Genomic DNA, 18,015 nt, shown 5'->3' with positions numbered 1-18,015 from the left:
TGTGTAAAATTATGACCTATAATATTATTATTTAAAGCCTCATGAATTAATATGAATTAAACCTTATGCACACCTCGACATGTGTGCGCGCGCACACACACACACACACACACACACACACACACACACACACACACACACACACACGTTAACCTGATCAAATTACGGTTCCAAGATGCAGCATCTTTGCTAACCAACACACATTCTAAAACTTAATAAAACTACAAAATGCGACTTTTAAGTAACTTCTTATCAATGTGCATGTGAACAAAATAAATACAAACCTCGTGCCTCAAACAGCGGGGTGCTTAATAAAAGAAATGACCGTAATACTTCATGTTTGAAACACATGTAAGCAGGTTCTGCCGCGTCACTGCGACGTTACTTTTTCCCTTCACTTCCTGCACCTTTCCTTTCAAAATAAAAGCATCCGTCTTTTCGATGTAACTAACAGGAAGTTATCACAAACCTTAAGAAATAAATTTCAAATTAAAATACACACTAACAACAGACTACTGGGTCATTTACAGCGGTTATAACTTAGAGGAAAAAAGCGAAATAAGAAATACATTTTTATTTCAGGCCCATGAAGGGCCCCCCTCCCCACTGGGGCCCTGGGTAGTCAGTCCCACTCTCCCAACCCCCCCCCCCCCCCCCCACTACGACGCCCCGGGACATAACTCTGGTTATTTATTCTTCTAAATTGTAGGTTATACTTATTATGTCACTCTTGCCATTGCCACAAGTTTTCCAATTTATTGTAATGTCTTTTTTTTTTTATCTCTTTGTGTTTTGATTTGATTTGATTTTTTTTCTCCAATAAATCACTTTGTAACCTGAAGAAAATTGCTCCATAAATAAAGTTTAATGGGCAGGGCATGGCAGATTAACAACATGCTAGTAAATGCATCAGTAAGCCTCTGGACATATGTTCTATATCTCATCAATATATGGCCTAATTAAAAAAAGACAATAAAACTGGACTGAAAGCAAAAAGATTAGAGAGGAAATGAAATATAATGTAAGCATTGATAAGACGTGCTTGCATAAAGTGACCACATTTAATGCAAAATAAAAGAGTAGCCTATTCATAAAAATAAAATGCATGTGAAATAAAATTGTCAAAATGAAACACATAAGCAATCATTTCACTTAAACAGCTGTACTTTGTGTTCACCCCATTTCACCTTTTTCAAAGCCCTGCTTGTTAAAGAAGACCAACTCTTAATTTCCTGCAGTTTAAGTGTTATTAAATAATCTGTCGTTCTGCAAGAAAGCTGGCTTCTCCTCTGGCCAAAACAACTCCAGAAATAGACCCAAAACACCCAGAGGATCTCAGCTGGGAAATACATAATACATAATGTACCACTCTGTGACAATACGGACTTTCCCTGAAAGAATTTACAGAAATACACGCTGGTGTTAAATAGGCTTAATACCCCCCAATTGTTTATTCATGGAAAAAACAACAGGAGTTTGAGTTTATGGAGAAACAACTGTCGCATTGTCACAATAAGCCTATTTGTCAAGATTTCGTCCATGCGTCTCTCTCTCTCTCTCTCTCTCTCTCTCTCTCTCTCAAACACACACACGCACAAATACGCACACCACGCCCCCTTCTGTCGGGAACACCCTGGCTGTGGATTTGCGCCTTCAGACGGTGCCGAGGCGCACTGACACACTCACGTAGGCTCCGGTCCCTGATCCCCGGACTGACTCCCTCCAGCCCCGCCGTGCTCTCCCCTGCCGGCTCCTCGTCACCCTCCGCCGCTTCCAGGTAAGACACCACTGCGTCTCTGTGGGTCATCCAGCTGTGGTACCAGGACACAAAACACAAAACATCATCTGACATATGGCACTGTAAGCCGCTGCTCTGTGTCCCCACTTAATGATGTTTTATTTGTGTCCTTTTTATTTTTTATTTTTTCTTCCGGGAGGTGGGGGTTGTCTCTCTCCAACATCACGACCACGACCCCGGAGGATTCGTCACACACAGCGGGGACCAGACAGCCCACTTCCCGGGTAAAGTTAAGCGCGTTTTGGTCAGGTGCAATGCAGCAAAAAGCTCCTTTTTCTCGCCTCTTGTTGCCTCCGCTGGTTTCGACGGTAGATTAACCTGCAGTCAACTCAGGTGAATTTGAACAGTCTGCTGGGAATGTGTTGAATTTATTAAACTTCTTCTTTAATTTGAAAAGGCATGATAACCTCCATGTAAGCAAATGATAATGAAGAGCAGCTCAGTGTTTTTAAATTACCGTTTTATAATAACGAGGAGTGACTTTAATGATCCTGCTGCTTCATGTCTGTGGCTCACAGCTGATTATTCATGTTGACCTTGTTTGTGGTATTTTGGAGCCACCAGGATGTCCCAGTGCTTTACTGGGAGGACTGCTGTGACTGACACACACTTTACAGGCTTATAATTCTCCTCTGTGTGGTTGTCTGGCTCCATGTTCAGGAGAGAGGTCTCAGGTCCTCATTTGAATTCAGAGGTGGATTCACCCTCAGATTAGTCATGGTTGAGGCTTTGTGTTTGATGCCACTGGCAGCATTAGGGGGGAAAATATTGATGATTCAGTGAGACAAAAAGAAACAGGAAGCTCAAGATGTTGTCTGCAGGAGGATTTGAAGCCTTTTTTTTCAGGAGCCAGAAGTCCTGATAGGAAGGTCAGAATCTTATTATACATACACAGGTTACATTTGCATTGAAATAGTAATGATTCTGACTTATCACTGACATGATACAGTCAAGAAAAATTGGTTAATCGACTGGCGAATCAAATTTCAGAAAGCAGTGTGTAATGCAGCCCAACAAACAAGCGAGAGAAAGATTAACAGAAGCAGAAAATTCATGCAATGAAGAAGGAACAAAGGATTATAACTAACAACTCAAACCACTTACTGTCAATTAAAGTGATAGGGCGACAATTATTCTGATTAGTCTGATATCTAATTGGCAGAAAAGCAGCAAATTCTCTCTTAAGAGAGGCTGACACTATCACAAGATTTAACATTTTTGATATTTAATCTCAAGAAATAATATGACATTTTGATAAACAATTGATGTTGCCTTGTTGCTGCACAGTAAAATCAATCTTGTTCTTTCCTTTTCTTATTCTCGAAAGCCTTTACGCTTATTTCCCAAAAGGCGATCGATGACTTTAAATTAATATTGAGTTATCCAATTCACTATTATTATCTGCCGTCTGGAGTTTCAGCACAAGATTACATGTTATAGTTAAAGACATTGTAAAGTTTAAAGCTCAAATAGACAAACATGAAAGGATTTTTCACTTTGAAATATCCAAGTCTAACCCAGTTTGACCACTTGACCGCTTAGAGACGTGATGGCGGCTGCTGGCCAAACTGGTAAAGTAGCCACTCACAATATGCAAAATCTGTATATATATATTTTTTTTATTAACCATCAGTCTCGAGCTTCACTGAAGAACATCAGGGCTGCTTGTGTAACAATAGAAACTGTTGAATTAAATACAAAAACAGTTGCACTAATGAGTAAAAAAATAACATTCCTGAGTCCATATAATCAAGAGTCCCCACAAAGCCCTGTAAGTGGATTTAATACCCTATTAAAGTAAAGTATTAAAGTGTTGTAAAATCATTCTTTCTCGTGTAGAAGAAAAGCAAAAACCTTATATTTTACAATTGCTGAGAGATCTCCTGCTGTACTATAATCTGTCATAGTGACGCCTCTTAAAATTAATTCATTGGGCTCCTAAAAGAAAAAGATTCAGTGTCTGCTGAGGCTGGTTTATCATTGTCACAGGGAAAACGCCTCCCTAATGATAACCGAGCTTTTATACACGGCTCACACACTCACACATGCACACACGCTTACCCACACAAGGCTGGAGGGGAAATAGATGGGTGAATAAGAGGAGGGAGGGGGAATGTAGGGATTCCCTGATTTCTCTACATCCCGGCAGCCGAGCGCATCCATCCAGCGGAGCAGAAAGAAAGCTCAGGGGAGAAGAGCAGTCACACGGCATTAGAGGTCTTAGAAGGTCTGTGTGTGTGTGTGTGTGTGTGTGTGTGTGTGTGTGTGTGTGTGTGTGTGTGTGTGTGTGTGTGGGGGGGGGGGGGGGGGGGGGTTCTACATTTACACACTTCTGTGATATTATGGCAGACATTTCAGTGACAGGCGGCAGCTCATGGTGCCAGACTGCTGCCCTATAAAAACCAAAACACTGTAACAAGCAGACATATTTACTCAAATCTTGAGGCTGTTTCTCAATACGGATGTCTTATTAGCTGCTTACACTTCCATGTAGTACACTGTGTACACCGTGTATCCACTTGTGCTTTAGTGGAATTTTGACAGGAGGATGTTTTCTCAGATTAAACAGCTGACACTTCTTTCCTCCTCTGCTTTTATCAATGGACTGTTGTATTCAGACAACATTTGACTGCCATGGTGTCGCCAGGCAATCTGTTTTACTGTTTGCTAACGTGTCCTCCATTCAATTTTATTTATAACAAATTTGAGTTCTGCATATTTTCAGTCAGTGAGTTTGAAAATTCGCTGCCACCTGCTCCAACGTCTACTTCAGTAGCTGTGGTTGCTACCATTCAGGTTGAGAAGAGCACAGTATAGCCTTCTTATTGTGCTCTGCATTTTGTCATAGTTATCAGCTGAGTCTGTTTTAGCTTACAGAAAATAGTATTCCAATGAGAATGAATGTGTAAAGAATGTATCCATAGATTTGGTCTATTTTCCAAGCAAACTACCTGTAAAATATGCAGTTACTACCAAACTGAGCTAATAGCACAGACAGCTAAAACAAGAACGCTACATCAATTGGAGGTTAGAGTTAGCTTAAGCTATAACTAACTTTAACAGCTATATTATCCTATTAAACCGACATCTTTGTTAATCAGTTTGTAATGCCATAAAACAAAGTAAAGGCTCATTCAACTATGAAAGAGAAAAATAACAACTGAGATGAACCCTTGCTAGTTAGCTTACAACAGTAACTGCTATCTTCTGACTTTGGCAAGGCTCATGGGACCTAGAGAGATCAAGTTACCTGTAAAAAAAAAAAAAGGAAGGAATGTATTAAAGGCTTTATATGTGATTTTTTGATCCAGCAGATGTCGCCCTTGAGCACCAGCATGAAACCAAAACAACTCGCGCTGCATTGTTGTGTTAGCATGCTAATGCTAGCGATCTTTATTATGCTCGTATCTTCACACTGCATGTAAATTTACCTGAAATGAGCGTGATCTAGAAACACAGTTAAGCAGTGAGTACAGTATGTTATTCTTCTTTTCTCTAGTCCCTCAATTAAACAACTTTTATACACGAGGGGAGGAGTCAGCCGGCCGTACGGGCGATGTAAACAAAGTGAAGATAGGACTCTGAAAACTCTGAAAACATCACAGACAGTGGGACTCGGGTGTTACACCCATTGTAGACAGTCATGACTCACAGAGTTATTTTCAGAGGATATACTTGATTTCTACATTTAAGAGTGGAAAATCACACATAAAGACTTTAACTTGTAGATTCATTTTGTAGATTATCTTTTCGGAAATTATTATAGGCTACTGTTTTTTTTCATTGCATATTATGTTGGCCATACGGTGACATATTTGCATGAATGAGAAGTGTTTTAATAGAAACCATTGGAAGATGAAAAGGCTTCTGTAGTTACTTCTCTCTACCTTTATAGGTAAGCAATGTTAGCACCTCCTCTGTCCCTCACATACATCGTATTGACATTATCCACTTCCTTGTATTCGCACCAACAATGACCTAACAGGAATGGTGTTACGCAGACATTCATTGATTCTGGTTTAGTCAATGAACATAATCTCATTAAACTAAATAATCTGCATGATTATAACTGAATTAACTCTGATGACGCCCCGACAGTCTGTAACAAAGCTCTTCTGTGCTGCAGCATTGAATAGCATCTGATCCCTTTAGTGCCGTGTTGTGTGGGGTTTCCCTGCCTCCCACTCACTGATGATGACTCTCTGTTATCCATGGCTCTGTCTCTAGCCATCCGTTTGGTATGCAGCCTATAGCCCCGTGTGGCCTCAAAGATACACGGCGTCCCCGTTCAATCACAGCCCCCAGCCAGGCAATCAGTGAAAACCTGACCACACACACACCAACACTGCAGATGTGTGAGGGGGGGGGAGAGAAAAAAAAACAGAAATGAAATTTGGAGGCAGCGCTGAGAGGAGTGACTCAGTTGAGTAATAGATTGCTGGTCAGGGAGGGGTGCTGATGTGTCACTCTCCTAAAACCTCTCGTGGTTATGGGCACATGCATCTGTGGGCGCTCCTGATGTTGAGCTAAAACCTGAGGGGGATGGATAACCTGCATGGGATGATTGGACCCTTCAACCTGTAATTTAGGCTAAAGGTGTGGATGCCAGATGCTGAGGAAAAAAATGCTTTTTATTTAACTATGACATCATTATTTCATTATTTACCAGCGGCAGCATCATCCTGATCAGGGTGTGCTCTGTGGAAAAGTCCACACAGCAGAGCATTCATCAAACATAGGCATTAAGCAGATTCATTGTTGGCAAGTCATGCACATTGAGGTGTTTAATCAATAATATATTTGAACAGCTTAAAGCCGGCTTTAGTGACATCACTCAGTGTAAAGAATCCTTTGAAACACCCGGCTTCAATGTTACATAATAAAAGATTCAAGATTCAAAATGTTTATTGTCATGTGCACAGTAGGAAACATGTTTCCCTGTACAATGAAATTCTTTATTTGCTGTCCACAATGAATGCCAACAATAAAATATAAAAATTAAACATTAAACCATAAAAATAATAGTAATAATATATACAAATATCCAAAGTATACAAAAACTAAGGCAATTTGAAGGCAGTAAAGTGCAAATAGAAAATTTAAACTGTGCAAAAACAACCAACCAGGGAAATTAAGTGAAATGATTCTGTTTTTGTTGGAATATTTTTTGCACTAATAACAGGGATTAGGTTGTTATTATTATTGTTATTATTATTATTATTATGGCTCTCTTCAATGTTTTGAATTTAGACCGCATTATCAATTTTAAACTCTACATGCCAGAGTTTTTGCTCTTTTATAGTTATAGTTATATATATATATATATATAATATCCTCCTTTCTCCTTTAATGGAGAGATAGGACAGTGGATAGAGCTTGAAATCAGGGAGGGAGAGTAGGGAATGACATGCGGGAAAGGAGCCACAGGCTGGATTTGAACCCGGGTTGCCCGCTTTGAGGACTACAGCCTCTATGCATGGGGTGCGCACTAACCACTGCGCCACCAGCGCCCCATTACAGTTATATTATTGGCCATTTTGTCTTCATTGAATAGGACGCCATGCAGCAAAGGGACAGGACAGTTTGGAACCCCATGGCAGCTGTGATGAGGATTATAGCCTCTGCATATGGGGCACGCGGCATAACCGCTATCGGCTACTCTGCACCCCTTTTTTTCAGAATATTTGAAGTCCTTTGTTAGATGGATTCAACTAGAAAGGTTATTCTTGACATGACCGTTTATTTGGACGTCTGTCTTAAAGCAGGTCTGTTGCTCAGTTCAAGAAACTGCTTCTTTTTTTTTTTTAATTTTGAAACACAAAGTACCACTTTCTAAAAGACACTTTTCATGAGAAGTTTATCACCTGGGGCGCTGGTGGCGCAGTGGTTGGTGTGCGCGCCCCCGTGTGTGGAGACGGTGGTCTTCCGGGCGGGCGGGCGGGCCGAGTTCGGGTCCGACCTGTGTCTCCTTTCCCACATGCCGTTCCCCGCTCTCTTTCCCTGATTTCCGACTCTGTCCACTGTCCTATCTCTACAATGAAGGCACAAAGGGCCCAAAACTACATCTTATTATTCTTCTTATAATAATTCTTATGAGGACTTTTGCTGTGGATTAATCATAATAAAGTCAGTTATGAGCGTGTATGAAGACTTAAAGTCTGGGAATTGTCCCCGAACATATTGATTGATCGACCCTTAGATGTATGCAATCAGAACAGTGTGATCTTGCATTACAATGCACTAATATTTACAGTATAATCATCTCAGCATCATGACAATATGTATCGTACTAACGGCCCTGCTTTGCATGCTAACTACAAATTAAATTAAATCAACAGTGTGTTTTTTAATGTGTAGCCTCACAGAGCTGCTATCATGGCTGAAGACCATAAAGGCTTTGTTATGCTTGAAGAGGTTCACATGGCGTGTTGTTGCATCATCCCTTGATGGAAAGGATGAGTGGTTGTTAGAAATGTCCACACTGACAGGCACAGTTAAAATCCGAGATGCTGCACGTTGGATTGTTGTACAGAAAAAGTCGGACACATTGGAAAGGTGATGAGTGAAGGGTTGTCTGAGACGGTTTGACTGCCAGACGAGCAGTTTTCAATAACTCCTATTTGTGTCTTTCTTTCACACCAGCTGAAGGGGTCATCCTCATTAAAGTATGAAAAACAAATCCATAAATCATTATTCATCAATCCTATTAAAGCCTTTAGTTACAGCTGATAAATGTTAGGACCTTATTAAAAAGAGGGGCCGAGGAGGCAGCTACTTCCAGAGTTTCTTGTGTAACTGTGAACTTTAAACAGAGCCTTTTTTTAAAATATATTTATCACAGGCAGAGAAAATCACACAGTAGAGACACTAACATGATTATAATAAAGACAACAAAAAGAACAGCAACAGACGAAAAGAAAGCCACTTAAACAGACACTCTATCCTACGTGATAATCCAGTAATTGCTGATGAGGATGCCATTCCTGTCAGAATATTTTGTGCTCCAAATATTGGTGCCTGGCTGCGTGCTGTTTATTTAGCTTTTAGCAGATGCACTAGTTTGGTCCCTTATCAGGTGTGCTCTAAAACATGTGGGATAATAAGAGCTCAAACAGAAGAAGAACAACAACAAGTGCTGTGCTTGAATGAACATGAACGCCACCTGAAAATCACTCAGTGTAACTCTATCTCAGCAAATAAAGTCCCTCGGCATTTGGGAAAAAAACAGAAAGGAGAAATCAGAAGCTGAAAGGGGCGATCCTTCATGTTTTTTCTTTTCACTTCATACTGGAGATATTTTCTTTAAAGTCTTTATATGTGATTTTTCACACTTAAATGTAGAAATCAAGTATCTCCTCTGAAAATAACTCTGTGAGTCATGACTGTCTACAATGGGTGTAACACCCGAGTCCCACTGTCTGTGATGTTTTCAGAGTTTTCAGAGTCCTATCTTCAGTTTGTTTACATCGCCCGGACGGCCGGCTGACTCCTCCCCTCGTGTATAAAAGTTGTTTAATTGAGGGACTAGAGAAAAGAAGAATAACATACTGTACTCACTGCTTAACTGTGTTTCTAGATCACGCTCATTTCGGGTAAATTTACATGCAGTGTGAAGATACGAGCATAATAAAGATCGCTAGCATTAGCATGCTAACACAACAATGCAGAGCGAGTTGTTTTGGTTTCATGCTGGTGCTCAAGGGCGACATCTGCTGGATCAAAAAATCGCATATAAAGCCTTTAAAGACATTAATCCAGACTTGTTCTTGACCTGTCTTATCAGTAGTTTGTGTTTTAGCTGTGAGATCTTTATTCATTCATCTACCCCCCAAAGACTCATCATCTGTCCTCCAAACACTGAATTTCATCGTGCGTCTTGTTTTCTGTCCTGCAGCTCCACTAATGCATCAGCACATCACAGTGAAATAAAACAAACACCGGGCCAATCGTTAACAAAAAAAATCCACTCGCATCCACTTGGCTTGAAATTACACACACACTTTCAGTTGTTGCACTCTGATTAATACTAACACACACGAGCACTTCCAAAGAATTCCCTTCTCTCCATTAGCCTCTAGTGCATCCAAAAGACAAAGTGCAGTAAAATGTGGCAGACGAGCATCAGTTAAACACGAATGAGCGCTATGAAATATTCAGACATGCTGGTAAAGGGAGAAACAGGAGGAAACTGTTTATAACCCCGACGTCTCTCTCTGTGAAGAAGAAGAAGAAGAAGAGAGCCGCATAGGAGGCCGCATCTGAAACTGGGTTAATGAGATCCTGCCTCGATCTAGAAACCCTCTCGTCTCTTGTTATTCAAGTGCTCGTATAGTAACACAACACAGAAATATTCAATGCAATCAGCTGAAAAAACATGAAGAGGTTCTGTGCAAAATGTTCCTATAAAATCAATAACACACATCATCTTTTTCTGTGAATCTGTTGATAATATCTCTCAGAGTATCTTCAATGTTTCATTCCATGGAATAGGAATGTCTACTGATTCCTTTTTACGCTGCAACGAATATTTGACTGATATCAAATTACCAGACAAACCTGCAACCTCTCACAGAGCCCGATCTGTGGTGTGGACAGAAAGGCTATGATTTGAAATCTGGAGCATTTTGCTGCAGTTTTTTTCAGAACCCGTCTCTCAAAGGGTTTTGTAGAGTCAGTAATATATAATATGAAACTCTTTTATTCATCAAGTTGACCACTTTTTGCATCAGATTCATTTATTTTTTTTGGAGAAGAAAAAGACCTCTGTGGATAATTGAAAAACTTCTTGTATGGGAATCGTGAAATAAACAGTCTGAGCTCTTAAACCCTTTTCACACATACAGAAATCTCCCGAATAACTCCAGAGATTAGTCTACCCGGAGGTTCTTTAGGCTATGTGTGAACGCAAACAGACGCATTTTTCCCGCAGACTTTACCCGGAGTTTCTCCTCCAGACCTCTAATATTTTTTCAGCAGAAAACCCGAGTGAGCTGATGTCTGAACGCGGCAGCATATACTCCGGAGATTTCAATTTGAGCCAATAGAAAGAGAATGACGTTTATATAGTGACTGTTTAAAGTGTCTGCAGGCGACCTCTACGATCTCCGTGCTCTAATTAAACGTCTGCATTCTGTTTTCTGTTCGTCAGTATGTTGTTCTCCTCTCTTTTGTGGATGTTGTCATTCCATTGGATTACACATAGCATTGATATAAAGACAAATATTCTCATTATAACGTCGTGTAGCGGACTCTGTTGCTTCGGCCGCTACTTCCGCGTTGTTTATTTACGTCACGTCTTACCTCAGGAAATCCCCCGCCCCCCCCTCCCCTCTGACAGGGATAGTCTCCAGCTGTGAGGAGCATATGTGAACGACTAGGTCGGGAGAATCTCCGGAGAAGTCCTCCTGTAAATATCTAGATATTATCCGGAGGGCAGATGTGAAAACGGCTTTAGTGGGTTAAGAAAATGTTCTGAGGGGGTTTTTGGTGATGCATATGGTGACTTTTTTTTCATCATGTGTAAGTTTATCGCATTACGTCATACAGCCATTCTCAAAGCAGCTTTTAGAATTTGAAGATTTTTTTTTCCAGAACAAAATCATTCGATAAAAGAAAAGATCACACGATTAGCTTCTGTGTTATCTGCTGTTTGAGAAGCAAAGTTTTCAGCCATTTGTTCTTTTTTTTGTATTTCTCACACGTCGAGGTTTGATCCGAGGTGTGCTGGGATTTTCACACAGATAAAAATCTTAAGATGTCAAGGTCAGACCATTTACCTAGCACTGAATTCATTACACATTTGGATTGTCTTCCTGGTCTTCTTCTTTCATTCCCCCAGTTACACCCAACAACAAAACCAGCAAAACCAATCATTTATCTTCTGCACCCAGCTCCAACGTCAGCTTTTGTCTTCAGCCCATGCTGCCTTTCTTTCTCTAAATTAGCGAGTGAAATGACACAAACAACCAATCAGTGTTGGGGAGATAAACAGCTTTCAGATAAGAATGATGCAGAAGGAGAGGTTATTCAGTTAACAGATAGTGGAGAAGAGCTGGAGGAGAGGAGGGTCTGGATAAGGATTTAGTGGCTCTAACTCTGTTGGTGTGTTTCTTTTTCCTATTTTCTGCTCCGTTGAGCTCAGCGGGGAACCAGAGAGGGGCTCCAGGCCTGATAGGTCATTACCGACGACGGCTCCTCTGAGATTTGTAATGTTACGGTGGCTGTGACATGTGTGCTTTATGGCTGTGAGGGCGGCGTTTTAAACGTTACTAATGGTTGGACTGGAATTGCTTGAAACAATGGTGGTGGTCAAAATCAGTAGCTCTTGTTGTTAAAAAGAACTCCGACAGGCAGAAGTGAGGCCTTAAAGCAGGGGAGACTTTAAAGACTGGGGGCATTGGGGAAGCGATAAATTCCTGAACTGTTTTTGTTTTTTTCCTAACCCCTTGTGGAGACACGACTGTAAATCAAACAACGGTTTTATTCATACTGTCGCTTCAAGCCGTGATATTTATGCCACTGACGTTTTGCCTTCAGTGTAAATGTTGCAGAGGCGTTAATGGGGGGGGGATCCCGTCTTCCGAGGTAGAGACGGGATCAGCTGGGCCACCCCCAGTACAGTGTGCCAGTGATGACAATAACTAATCAGACTTATTTTGTTTTTTGTACCAGGCTTGCCATGCATGTGTATGTGCATTCTGCAGGATTTTGCACTTCCGCATTGACTTCATTTTTCAAGACCGGAGGATGCTGCTTTGTCTGCACATACTGTATAATGCTTCTGTCGATTTTGGTGTCCAAAAAATACCAAGAATGGCTTTTCATTCCTGCAATTTAAAAAAACTGAACTAAAACTAAATTACCTGTGTGAAAACTTATCTTCAGTTGAGCATGACAATTTGTAGATAGCAAGTTCAGAGATAAGATGCGTTGATTGGTAGCTTCTCTTCTCTGGCAATCTCAATTTCAGCAGCAGTGTGACACCATCCTCGCCGTGGAGACAAAAAGGGCAAACGTGGTGAAGACAGAATCCAAGTCAACGCTATGCAACGTTTTCAAGCCCAAAGCGAGGTGACTTATTCCTCCTGGAGTCTGATGTTACTTCATTACCTTTGAGCTGAACAAGAAATCAAGGTTGCAAATTGGATTCTGATTGACAAGGCGTGCAGAGACTCCAAGGGATGAAGACGAGTGACTTGTCTGTTTGGTGACAGCTCCTATAGCTCGATTGGCACTGACTGTGTGTCTGACAGGTTTCCAGACTGGGAGAGAGGGTCATTAGTGCACTGCAGGAGTGCGGATAGGTTATCTGCCCTGAGGTGTTGTGTGTGTGTGTGTGTACATATATATATATATTTGTTTGTTAGAGAGCGACCAAGCAGAAGAAATAAAAAAGAAAAGAAGAGAAGGCACCACTTAAATAAATCAGTACCCACAGGCAGAGATACTTTCCACTCGGACAAACATGTCATGTGTCATTGCCTGTGCCGTCTTCTCCTCGCCTTAAACACAGCCCCAGCCTTCTCCCAGAAGCCTCTCTGTTTCCCCTCCTGCAAGCCAGATTTCATCTCTAGCTCTCTGTAAAAGAAGATGACTTCCTATTGATTTCACCTCGCTGTGAACACAGGTTCACGCATCCTATCTCAGGAAGTGGATTACAGGCACAGAGATACACAGCTGAGTTTCCCCCGGTTGCTTCATTTGCTTCATTTCCCTTCAGTTAAGATAAGCTGGGCAAGCTGGAAACAACTTTTTTAAACAATACAATTCACAATACAACAGCATCCGTTATGAAGCTTTAAGAAAAAGCTAAAGACCCAGCTCTTTCATGAATACCTACTAACTTAATGATGATGGTCTCCATATTATTGATGATGATGATGGTAATGACGATGGTTTTTGTTTGATAACGACGACTTATAAGATGGTTTCTATACTGATTAGAGCTCTCAAGAACTGCCCTCAATGTTGTGCTTTGCCTCTGGTCACTTCCTGTCAGCACCTGTGTGTCCAATCAGACTCAAAGCTGATCGTTTGCTCTTACTGACATTGTTCCCTTTTTTCTAGATCCTTGCTTGTGTTGTTCTTACTCTCTGATGTACGTCGCTTTGGATAAAAGCGTCTGCTAAGTGAATTGTAGAATTGTAGTATGAAACTTTCTCAGTATCTTACTAGCACTGAAAGATGCTTCTGAGTGTGTTTACACACTGCAGTAGGTTCATGCTGGTGAATCTGATTGGCCTGACTCTGGTTTTTTTATGTGCAGAAATGTATCTCAAGAGCCTCATCTTGTCTTCAAACTTAAAATCAATGGAATTTTATATCCGCTGAACATTGCCCTGCTGTGATCATAGCCACATCTGTTGTTGTCATCAGATTCCCCCTGGAGTTCCCTCTTACAGTACATGAAGTAGTTCGGCCATTAAATACCCTGCCTGGCTTTAAAGTCCGGCTTGGTTTGCTGTCGTGTCTCACACTGAGCCAAAATACAGCAAGGGTTTGCTTGGTCCTAAAATATTAATGTTTGTATATAAAAAAAAGTCAGACTTTGATTTGTAGAGCATCTTTTCCTACTGCACTTATAGACTCTGGAATCCTAGACGCTGTATCATAACTGAAACATTATATCATTATTTATGCAGCACTTTATCTAAAATAGATCAAATAGATTTAAAAAAATGAATAATGACAAAACAGAGAATTAGAATAAATCAGGTCATCGGTTACACTTTAAGCATTTGATGCGCACATACACGGCGTCTGGTATATCTTTCAACCTTTTTTGGTTAATTGGTAACCTTTGGAAATTTCAGAAACACAAATCAATCAGTTTTTTCAAAATGTTTTCCTCTCCAATATTGATTCTGAGACAGAGACTCAAGTATGTATTGATATGGAGAACCCCTCTGATACAAGTGCAATTAAAATAGGCAAAAAGGAAACTGATAGATGCTCTGTACACCACCTGACCAAAAACTACAAAATGATATAGGGAATATATGACTAACATTAATCATGTGGTAGGAAATAGAAACTTCAAAATAATACTTGTGTTTTATGAAACAGAGCTGTGGTTAAAATTTGATGAAGAAGCATTCAAGTGATGTTGAATTCGAGGTTGGGTTTGGAAGGATTTCCATGTTTTCCTCTTGTTAGCATTCACACATTCACACAGACAATGTAACACTATACCCATTATTTGTGTTTTTAGAATAAGTCTGGTGATGTGCTTTATTGTTGTTTGTGGCTCTCAGTCTGAAGAAAAAAAAAAAAAAACTTGATGATTATACTGATTCTCTTAACAACTGGGCGCTGTAGTTTCTGTAAGCACGACTTAAACTGCTTTTGTAAGGGGCTATTTTATAACCTGCAAAGTAACAAATCATTTTGGCACACTGTATTTACTGCAGTGATTTAAGAAGGTTTTAGACTGTAATCTATGGAAGCGACTAGTGATCATAATTCAAATGAAAAAGCTAATTTGAAAATGAAAATGCAGTAACAGAAACGTGTTTTCATTTTCAGAATATACTGTAGGTGCATTATTTGACCTATATTTAAAATGAATATTCAGTCGTCCAATTTGCATTATACTTTTGCTCTCTATGTATGCATATTGTATGACATCATTCAAATGAAGACGAGAAAAAACAGGCTTTTCGTTTTCAAACTTGCCGTGCTAAAAAGTTCTCACAATTCAAACCAACTCGAAAATGAAATGGCAAAGTGGACGGCGCAGGAAAGTGACGTCAGACTCCAGCTCCCAGGCAGGCGAACGTCATATTTACAGTCTATGAGGCGAGCGGGCAGAACGCGCAGTACGATGGGTTAATCTTTTAGTCAAAGAATGTGCATTTTTGAAGTTGAAAACTAAAATGCAAATTACATAAATTAATCATCATTTTATTTTTGAGTCAAATAATACACCCATATTCTGAAACTAAAAAGCATTTCTGTTAATGCATTTTCATTTTCAAATTGGCTTTATCATTTGAATTCTGATCACTAGTCGCTTCCATAGTAATCATGATGTTGAGAAATAAGTTACATCTGGCTTTTGGCACAGACAATACTTGTTGTTGGCATTTAACTGGAAAAACTTTGGACATTAAGGACAATAAAGAACATCACCAGACGGTTAAATTACCCGACATAGGAGATTAATTATAGTGTCAGATATACCTGCTTGTTAAATCTGAAGATATCAAAGCAGAGATATATTATATAAGTGTATGTTTTTATTCCCTCTGGTGTGTGGACACGGCAGTATTGTAAGCATGTGAGAAAGTGTGTCATTATTGACCTTTGTTTTCCACACTGGGAGGAAGTGTGGACTTGTATTGGCTCAGCTGTCTGCAGCAGCAAAAGGAGTTCTCTGTCTGGGTTGAAGTGACCTGCTGTTTAATGGTCACCAGAGACGCTCTCTGCCCATCATTATTACTTTATCTGCCTTCGCTGTCACATTAATGATTCAGAAGGGGAGCGTACAGCATCCTGTGAATAACCACAGAGGGGTAGTAAAGGGTTAAACCGTTAAAAGGAAAAGCTGAACCCTTATGCATATAAGACTGTATCTGGACAGGATTGAGGGGTGACAGATGGCTGCTTCTGCCAAAAATCGATATAATTAATGAATGATCCGCTGCTCTTCACACCGTGGATACATCTTTCAACGTTGTGTGGCGGCGCTCATGCTAGGAATGCAGCGCCGTGGGGAAATTATAAGGAAAAACAACAGCCGTAGAAAATGCTGACACAAGGTCAATTAGCTGCTGGCGGATTCTTTTTCGCTATCTTTAAGGCAAAAAAACCCCAAAACTTGCTATCTCGAGTCAAAGATCTGGGCTCAACCTGCTCTGAAATAACAAGCTAAAGCAAAAAGTGGAAGCTGATGAATTTTCAATTCAAAAAAGGAGTTGGGGTTGACCCACATTTCTGCAAAATCCCACCACACACCATCTAATGTTCTCCTGAACTTCATCCCACTTTAACTCTCTCACAGGGGGAAAAGTGTGCGATACATTCAGAGATTCAGCAGAATTGAGAAACTGATGCCCATGCTGCTGAGATCACTCTGAAGTTAAGGAGTGAAGAGTGAACAGGAGGCAGAAATATGAGCCGAGGCAGAGTGCAAACTGCAAAGTGTTGAAGGAGAAGGGGATGTCTGGGGAGAATACATTTAGTATGCAGGGCTGTGCGATAATCTCTTTATATTGAGACGTATCATTTTATGTTCAATGACTCTGAGGGGCTGTTTCTAGTTAATCACAGATTTTATTTTCCTGTCATTGCAGAGAAGGAAAATAAATTAAATTAAATTAAATTAAATTAAATTAATTAAAAACTTAATTTAACAGCCTCAGAATTACAACGTAATGCTCAAATTGCCAAATCCCATTCACCAAGACTCTTTAAAACTAATGGCCATCCCCTCTTACTTACACCTATAGGTGTTCTGATTAAATAGAAATGTCAAAACAATGCATGCAATAAGCACCTGAGGAGGACAGCAGATGTTTGTTGGTTAAACCACAGAAGCAAACTTTATGAAATCATGTTGAGATGTTAAAAAGTAAAGCTATGCAATTGCCTTAAAAATTATTAGAGTTAACAAAACTACATTCAAAGATTAAAGTCATGGTTATTTGATAAATATGTGTTATTGTTGTAATATTTCTAATGTAGGCTACCTATTGTCTTAGGCTATAAACTCCAAGAAACTTTAGTTCCTTCTGAATATTTAAGATCTCCAACCTGAGTAGAAATTGCCTTTTTAGCAGCATAGTGTCTAGATCATCGATTTCCTATCTGGGTGGCGGCAAAGATATTGGTGGGGGGGATAGTTATAGTCAAAACTGTGAATATGAAATGATATTTTCCTCACTCAAATATATCAGGATACTTAGTCAGCCATATCTCTAATTAAGTATCGTTGAAAACAATTTTTATGTTCATGTATTTATTGTTTTATTGTGGTAGTTTTTTATTTTCTCATCTAAAGTCTTATGTAGTGAACTCTTGGTTCAAGAGTTAGAAATTAGCATTAGCACTGAACGCTCTGTGCTAAATGTGTTAAATTGCATCATCCCTATCACATACAAAATAATTTAAATTCAACCAATCTTCTAGAAAGTCCATCAGCAGGATAGTGTACAAAAGATTTCATTTAACTATAGTGGCCATGTTTGTTTGTCAGTGTAGCGGTGTGGCTCAGTGAT

General features: G+C 40.0%; 1 protein-coding gene across 8 annotated transcripts in view; it reads left to right on the top strand.

Moving 5' to 3' along the window:
* The first annotated feature begins 1,649 nt into the window (after positions 1–1,649).
* The window catches only part of sytl5 (synaptotagmin-like 5), a 48,612-nt gene continuing 32,246 nt past the window's right edge, over positions 1,650–18,015 (top strand). For 4 of the 8 annotated variants that reach the window (XM_061053408.1, XM_061053409.1, XM_061053402.1 and 1 more), the window contains exons 1-2: positions 1,650–1,777; positions 1,938–2,022. The gene's annotated coding sequence lies outside the window, so the exon portion shown is untranslated. Of the gene's footprint in view, positions 1,778–1,937; positions 2,132–18,015 lie in introns of all 8 variants that reach the window. The other 4 variants (XM_061053403.1, XM_061053405.1, XM_061053406.1 and 1 more) reach the window with 2 other exon arrangements.

The sequence above is a fragment of the Labrus mixtus genome, chromosome 13 (assembly GCF_963584025.1).
Source record: "Labrus mixtus chromosome 13, fLabMix1.1, whole genome shotgun sequence".
Taxonomy (NCBI): Eukaryota; Metazoa; Chordata; class Actinopteri; order Labriformes; family Labridae; genus Labrus; species Labrus mixtus.
Note: the sequence above shows the minus strand (reverse complement) of the source record. Positions and strands in the feature narration are given on the sequence as shown.